General features: G+C 52.2%; 1 long non-coding RNA gene across 1 annotated transcript; it reads left to right on the forward strand.

Moving 5' to 3' along the window:
• The first annotated feature begins 266 nt into the window (after window positions 1-266).
• Window positions 267-6,556, forward strand: LOC116961788. The gene is made up of 3 exons (XR_004407154.2): window positions 267-346; window positions 2,112-2,279; window positions 4,604-6,556. It is a non-coding gene; the product is annotated as an uncharacterized LOC116961788 (long non-coding RNA).
• Window positions 6,557-8,184: the final 1,628 nt, after the last annotated feature.

An 8,184-nucleotide genomic window follows, 5' to 3' on the forward strand; every position in this document is an offset into this window, starting at 1 on the left:
CCACGGGGGTGGCCCCCATCCCTCCTCCTCCTCCTCCTCCCCCGCCGTGCCGTGCCCACACCACACCACACCCCCCCTCACACCCCCCCACCGAGGCCGCTACCGGGAGGCGCCCGCCCGGCTCCCGGCGGGAGCATCGCCCAGTCCCGTCCCGTCCCGTCCCGTCCCGTCGCGCGTGGGGCCGTGCCGCGGCCGCCCCGCCCCGTGGCCGCCCCCGCGGCCATCCCCGTCCCGCCCCGGCGGGCGGTGCTGCCGCCGCCCCCGCTCCCAGCAGCCCTTGCAACCGCCTACAATGAAATTTGCGAAGTTTTTTCGGTTTCGGCGCCATTTTCGAGTGGACTCGGAGGTGAGGAGGGAGGGAGGGAGGGCGGGCAGGGCGGCGGGGCCGGGGCGCCGCGGGGGGCCAACAGCGTGTGCCCCCCCCTCACCCCCCCCCAATTTTCCCTCTCCCCTCAGCGGGCGGGACGGCCCGGCCCGGCGGGGGGGGGGGGGGGGGGGGTGCGCTGCGGGGGGGGGGGGGCACAGCGCGGTCCCCTGCGCCGCCGTGGGCGGGGTCGCGCCGCTCCCCCGGGTGGAAGTGTGTGTGTGCGTGCGTGCGTGGGGAGGTGGCACAGAGATAAACTTGAGGGGACACACACACTCTAAAAAAAAAAAAAAAACTTTTTTTTCGGGGGGGGGGGGGGGGCGGTGGGAGCGGAGGCAGCGAGAGCTCCCCCCCCGCCCGCGCGGCGCCGCCCCGCACAAAGGCGGCCCCGGGTGGGGGGGGGGGGGTGGGGGGGAGGGGGGATGGGATTTGGGGGGGGGGGGCGGCCCGTGACGCAGCGGGCAGTGACAGCGGGAGGGGGGGGGGGAGCGACGAGCGGGGCGGTGCCCCCCCCCCCCCCCCCCGCCGGACCGTTAGGGCGGGAGCGGCGAGCAGGCGCCTTCCCCCCCCCCCAGCTCCACGCGTGTCCCGCGCCGTGGGACGGTTCCCACGTGGGTGCAGGGCTTCCCCCTCCCCCCCCCCCTCCGCGGGACACTTCTTTTTATTATTAATTTTTTTAAAAAAATGTTTTTGGTTTATGTTTTGTTTTTGTTTTTTGTTTTTTTTTTTTGGCGTCGCGGGGAGCCGCGCCCGCCCCCCGCAGGTGTGGCTCGGGGTTGTTTTGTTGTTTTTTTGTGGGTTGGTTTGTTGTTTTTTTTTTTTTTTCTCCTTGCCCGTTTCTCTCTTTTTTTTTTTTTTTTTTTTGAAAGAAAACCGGGGAGCCCGCTGGCTGCCGGCCCCCACTTGGCGCTGGCGTCGGGCCTGCGCACCCCCACGGCCCCCCCCGCTCGGCCCCAGCACCCACTGCCACAGCGGGCATGCATGAGAAAACAGTTTTATACATTAAAAAAAAAAAATACTAGTATAACCAACAAATTATTGGTGAAATAATTTTTTTTTTTAATTGGCATACAGCTTTTGCCTTTTTTTTTTGCTTTTTTTTTTTTTTTTTTTCCCTCCCCTTTGCTGGTTACTTGCTTTGTACAGGAAATTTGAATATCCTGGCAAAGGCCGACTTCCAAGCGCAGCTTTGCTGCGGTGATGGGAGCAACACGGGCCGTGCTGTGGGTTTTTTCCCTTTTTATTTGATCTTAAATACCGTATTTTTCCCCACACCTGCATCAGGTATATAAAGACGATTTTTTTGTGTTTGGAGAGCGAGTTTTCCAAGGTTAAAACATGAATTGCTTCCCCTTCCCCCCCCCCCCCCCCCCCCCCCAAAAAAGAATTGTGCTTGTGTTGTATGTGTGTACGTGTGTAGGTGAGGGACCATCTGCCAAGTTTCATCGTCTTCTGCTCTGAAGAAACCCAAAGAACTCCATTGCTCACCATCAACTGCGAAAGTCTGTATTTAGTTAATCCACTTTGGTGGGAAATACAGTAAAACTGAACTGCTAATGCAATAAACATTTATGAAATATAAGAGGGAAGCTTTAAGTAATGCTTCAGGCGAACTGACCCAAATATAAAAAAAAAAAAAAGTAAAATAAATGACTGTGCTTGTTATGGTTTGAATTAATGTTCATCTGACAAAAAAAAATTTTTTTTTTTTTTTTATCTCTTCTGTTCTTAACAAATAAACTTTTAGGAATCGGGCTTCCAGATCTGTCCCTTGTTGTTTAAAACTGGATGAGATGACAATGCAAAAAAATGGAAGTAACAAGAAGCATCATACTTTTCTTCTCCTCAGCAGTGTTGAGAAAAAACTGTGGATCCTGGAATTTTACTGTGGATTTTACGGGTTTTCTGGAGTACTGTAAGTTGAAGTCTTATCCCGCAGGCCTTGGCGAGCACCAGGAGCTCTCCGTCATATTAACAGCCTCGTCTCGATAAATACAGCTGATCCTGCCGGTAACAATATCAGGGGTCGAGTTTCAAATTAAGTAAAGTTAACGAATTAATTTTTTGCCTTATTGGAATTGGCCCCCTGTAGCTGCAGCTTGGTTTCGGGTGTTCTGCCCCACCTAAGAGCACGTTAGCGTGTGGTTTAACGCGCGGAAGGTACGCCGTGCTAAAATTAAAACGCAGCGCTGCTACGCTGGTAGCTATCTGAAATACGCGCCGGCGCCGCTCTGACCTTTTTCTGGGTGAGGGGGAAAAAATATTTTTAATAAAGCGTACGAGCAGCTATCCGCTCTCGCGTAGCTTTGACATGGGAGCGGGGAGAAAATGCGTTTTAGGCATTTATTTAGTGGCAGCTGAAGGCGCGTGGCGCGATGTTCTGGCCCCCGGGAGATGCGCCGTGGGTGCCCCTGCAAATGGAAGTAGCTCGGCCGTGGGCAGTTCCCACGCGTGGCTGCTCGTGCTCCTTACCAGTCGTTTCTCCCCACGCAGCCCTCGCTTCACTCCAGGCGCCGTGCGGGGCAAGTCCCGTCGGAAACGGAGTAGCTGGAACCGTTCGCTGGTTGTCGATCAAGCGTCCGGCCCGATTCCAGCTACATCTGTAAATATTAATACGTGACTTTTGTTTGAATTTCATCGTTCAAAGGAATGAAAGTGGTGTGATTTTTTTTTTTTTTTTTTTTCTTCTTCACACCCAGGCAGATACAAAGTGTTGCGGTGGTGCTACTCGCCCCCTTATTTTCGTTTTGTTACCGTAATTGTGTCTTGCTAATTAATGTCTGGGACTTTCAGCTGTAACGAGATGATTTATTTTAGTCTCTTTGTAAAATAGTAAATGCCTTTTTTTTTTTTTTTTTTTTTTTTTTTAATTCTTCTTTCAAATTAGAACAATGACTACAGGATTTGTTTGTGCATGTCTCCTGAAAAACTATTCGATAGCAGAGCTCAGGGTTTTTTTTCCTGTGCTTTTTATATATACATATATATATATAGGAAATGCTCGATATTTAATTGTCTTTGAGCTTACCTAGCCCTGAAGTGTGCGAGCCGGTGAAGGCTCTGTATGCAAATCTGCCCTGTCATGGGCTCCTGTATTTATTTCCTTTCCTTTCCCATGGCGCTCTTTTTCACTTTTTTTTTCTTTTTTTTCTGGTTACAGTGTCAGCGAGGAGGGACTAGGTTGTGTTTTAAGGGAACCCTGTATTTCAGGGTGAATTCGTTTTGGTTCTGTGCGTGTTTGGGCTTGGGGCAGAGGGGGTGCTTTTTACTTAATTGCCCAATATACTTTGGCAAGCAGAAGTTGCATTGTTTAATGAACTACATTAATAGATTTCTGCATGTTCAAATTCCCCAGTTATTTGGGGGATTTAATTAAAGCCCCGTAGGTGGCTGGCTTACGTAGATGACAGGTAGAAGTCTCAATTGCTAGAAATAGCTGGTGTGCACACCGCAGGCGCGGAGCTAGTGGCAGCAGAAGAGCTCTTGCAATCCTTTTGCATTGAGCTGGAGCTTTTGGGGCAGTTCTCTTAATATTTGGGGCTACCGGTGCAGCGGCACACCCCTTTTTCTGGCCGTGGTGGGGTGCTGCTCGAAGTTTGGGGTGCTCCTGGGACGCTGCCTCCACCCCGCCCCCCCAGCAGCTGATTGCCCAACAGTGCCACCACAAAAACCCCAACCCCCCAAATAGCCTCTCTGCCTTCTTCCCTGCTTATCCCAGCCCTGGTTTATCACCTCAATCAGCAGAAATAAGATGTTCCCTTTGCTTCTGGTCTGCCAAGACCCATAGGTTCTTGCTGCTGCTGTTTTAACCCCTTCAGGGAGGGGAGGGGGGCTTGCTGCCAACCCTGGTAGTGCCCGGTGGCTTTCCCACTCCCCCCACCCCTGGTTTTGGCTGGCAGGAGCCGTGTCGTCCCTCCTTGCTGTACAGCACCGGGGTACGATTCGGGGTCACCAGTGCACCTGGGGTACCACTGCCAGTAGCCCCGGCTGCAGGAACGGGGAGAAACAGGGGGGGAGGGAGGGACGCGGTCGCTCTTCATGTGCTGCTTCACAGTCTGCCTTGTCTGGCGGTGAAAACTTGGTTTTGTTGTTTGTTTGTTTTTTTTGGTTTTCCCCCTAATTTTAAAAATGCTTGCACACCGCACCCCCCCGAGCCTTTGTGGTTTCTGCATGCCTGGAGGAGAGGGGGGTGATGGCTCTGCGAGCGCCTCGTAAATCCTTCTGTGTTTTGCTCCCTAGGCTCCCGCCGCAAGGGCGAGCGCCTCGTGCGCGGGGACGGGCGGCGCGGGAGGAGCCCAGGCGCCCGCGCTGGGAGGTGAGTGGGGAAGGTAAGCTCGCGCCTCCGCCCCGCTCCCCTCTGGAGAAGTGGGGGTTCCTCTGCGACGCCTCTCCCGCTGCGGGGAGGGGCCCGAGGGAAATCACCCTGCCCCGCTGCCGCCTTCCTGATTTCACCTTGAGAATCCAAAGCGCACAAACTAAGTTTGAAAGAAGTTAAAAGCGCGAGATGACACGATTCAAACGTAGAGCTTGACGGCCTAGAATAATTCTGCTGTCATGCCGTGAACACCCATGTTTTCTCAGATACCGATTTCACCGCCTATCCCAAATTTCCACTGGCCCGGCGCTCGGTGTGAATGTTGATTTTTCTCTGTGCTAGAGTAGGCTGGTGGCGTGCGTTGAACCCGCGCTTTGGAAAGTCCTCCCGGCTAAAGAGAGCTCTTACCCCCCTGTCAAACTAGGCTAAAGACTGGGGAATTTTTTTAGATAGAGCTACAAATACAAACACGCATTAAACATGAACCTCAACCGCGATCAAAATGGATTCTAGAGCTGAGCTTGGTTGCAGCTGGCATTTTGGAGGGTTTTGGTTTTTTTTTTTTTTTGAGTCACTTGAAGAGATCAAAGAAATAAAACTACGTAGGTACAATCCAGTAAAACATTGTTAGAGAAAAAATGGTAAAATTATGCAGGGGGGTTGTTTTGTTTTAGCTTGTACAGGTTTAACTTTCCCTGGGTACTTGGCTTTGCACTAAGTAGCAGTTGCTCGTTCGAGAGTTGGACCTGGTGCTATCGGTATTGAGGGCACCGAAGTAAAAAAAAAAAAAAAAAAACAAACCCAAAAAAAACAACCCCAAACTTTTTTGTTGGCAAATATTTGATTTAAAATTTGCAATGATTTGGCACAGGTCACAAGAGCTTTTGAAATTCCTATTTTTAAGTTTGTTAAACAGGCAGGGACTAGGAGGAGGACAAACTGGAACTCGGCTAAGCGGCGTGTTTAGCGCGAGGGGACGGCACAAGCATTCGAACTAATGGCGTCATTTCTGACATTGTTCATTTTTTTTATGTGATGCTGCTTTTTAAGAAAATGAATTGAAGGAAGTTGTCACATAACTGGGGGGGGGGGGGGGGGGGGGAAGTCAAAAGGAAACACAAAAAATGTCAGGCTATCTGCACAGCCCTCGCAGGCTGGCGTGCAAGTGCCGCTGGCAGCCGCGTGCTGCTGAGCCGCAGCCCCCTTTCTCCTTTCTGCCCTGCGCTGGTATTTTCTTTTTCTGGTACAGGCAAGGCAGGCTGTGAAGTCCCAGAGTATCTTTAATTTCTAGTCGCATAAGATTTGTCCATTCAAACAGTAAGTGAGCATAATCTAGTCCTTAAACAAGTGGGTTTTTCTTTTTAGATTTCTCAAAAGTCATAATGAACTGAATAAAAATATTTTAAGGAAAACTTAACGGGTTTGAACTGTTGGAATCTGGATTTATTTATCTGAAGTATTATCGTTGCAACTCCTGGAAAATCCTTGATGTTCAACAGCCCTTAAGAGGAAAGTACAAGGTAACATTTCCCCACAGACCACCTGGACAGGCCAGGAAGGTCTGCAGACTCTTTACAGTAGCAAAAGCAGCAGATCTGCTAGATCTGAAAGTGTAGATTTGGTGGTACCCAACTACGAAGTATGCTTTGGGGGTGGGGGAACAGTTAATTTCTGATTTTGTTTCTGAAACTGGTTTGTTTGCACTGTGTAACTGCTTGTTCTCTTATAGTTACAGACTTTCTGATAGCACCCACGAAGAAAAAAAAAAAAATGTCCCGTGGTGGTAATGCATGCACGTTAAATGTCTTCATTGTAGAGTGTTCTTCAGTACCTTATGTCATGGTTTTAAAAAAAATATATATATATTCAAAATACCATTTGGAATGTCAACATTCAGTGGGCTTTGAGGAGATGTAGCAGCACATCATGGTTTGTAGGGACAAGGAGATACAGACCATTCTGGGCTGCCTCATTACCTCAAGGATAAGACAAGAAAGTGAGCTTCTGGTTATCATAGATGTGGAAGCTAACTCATTCCCATGTATCTCTTTAGTTGAGTTGAACAGGTACGTGTAGATAAGTTCTCTTGGTGCTTGTATCTGTGCACATCCTTCGCAGCTGCAAATATATTCCCGATGAGTTTGTGTGTGTTTGTGTCTCGGCGGGGCCGGCCCCCGCAGGCAGGAAGGACTTGTAGCTCCTTTTTGTTCTCCAACGTGGGCATGGCCGATGTTGGCTTGAGCACTGTGCCTTCGGCTGGTGCCTTACCCCTCACCTCTTGCTCTTTGGTCCTTTTCCCTGGCACAGGATCCTCTGGCCCACTGTGGTTTTGGGGGGGGGGAGGGGGGGAAAGGGGGGTTTTGGGGGGGCCGGGGAGAGGCGGTAGGATGGAGAGCTGTCAGCAGTGCTCTAGCAGCACGTAAATACTGGAGTTTGGGATTGCCTGTTGCTCTCCAGTATTGCATTGCTGCTTTAGTGAGGCTGGAAATTGGTCCCTGCTGCAGGAGCTGGGGCTTGGGGGGGGGGGGGGGGTGGCTTCTCGGCACCCCCACGGCGCCTTCCACCCCGCTGCGTGGGGGCTCTCATCTCCCACACCAATAAACCACTGCGGAGGCAGCAACCAACCAGGGCTTGGTGTCTTTACTGGGGAGGAGGGGGGGATGCCCCCTGCCACCCCCGTGCTGGTGGGTACCTGGTGCCAAACATCTGGGGTGGGGGGAAGGAGGGAGGGCAGGGGGGTTCTAGGGGCTAATGCTGGCCCCGGGGTGCTGGTCCCTAGGTGCACCGTGCCTCCAGCAGCTGGGGAGGGGGTGGCCGAGGGCTGGTGGGGACTGGAGCTTCAACGGGGAGGGGGAAGGAGAAGGGGGGGGGGGGGGGGGGCTGTAGTTGTGCCTGGGGAAGCCCTGCCAGGGGAGGGATCGTCTTTTCCCCCAGCCCCTGCAGCCCCCCCGGCTACTGTTGGGGTACCCCGGTCAGCCCCAGCCCCCCTGCAGCATCTGTCAGCGCTGGGAAGAGTCGGGAGGTTTCTCTGCAGGCCCGTTGCTGCACCAGTGAGCTCCTCCAGAGCAAGCCCAGCCCCAAGGTGAAAGGGATTTTGGTTTTGTTTGTTTTTTTGGTTTTTTGGTTTTTTTTTGTACCTTTCTCTGCACCACTCGCAGCTTCACAACCCTGGTGGGAGCAAGGGCTGGCCGCAGGGTCCGCCGTGGGGTCAGGGATGCTCCTGGGAAGGGCTGGGGTGGTGCCTTCACGGTCAAGCATCCAACTTCTGCGGCGGGAGGGAGGTTCCCCGTCCTGCCCGCGATGGTGCATCGCTAACAGCCCCCATCCTGCAGGCTCCTGTTGAGCGCCGGTGGCTGTGAATCCCAGAACATTGTTGGTTTTTTTTGTTTTTTTTTTTCCAACTATTCTTAGGAAATAATAAATCACAGGCAAGGGTTGTGGGGCAGAGGGGCGGGAGGGGAGTATCCTCTTGCTGATTTGCAGCTTAATCGCAGCTCTTGGTGCT

Source organism: Tyto alba, unplaced genomic scaffold (genome assembly GCF_018691265.1).
Source record: "Tyto alba isolate M040663 unplaced genomic scaffold, T.alba_DEE_v4.0 Super-Scaffold_5, whole genome shotgun sequence".
Lineage (NCBI taxonomy): Eukaryota > Metazoa > Chordata > Aves > Strigiformes > Tytonidae > Tyto > Tyto alba.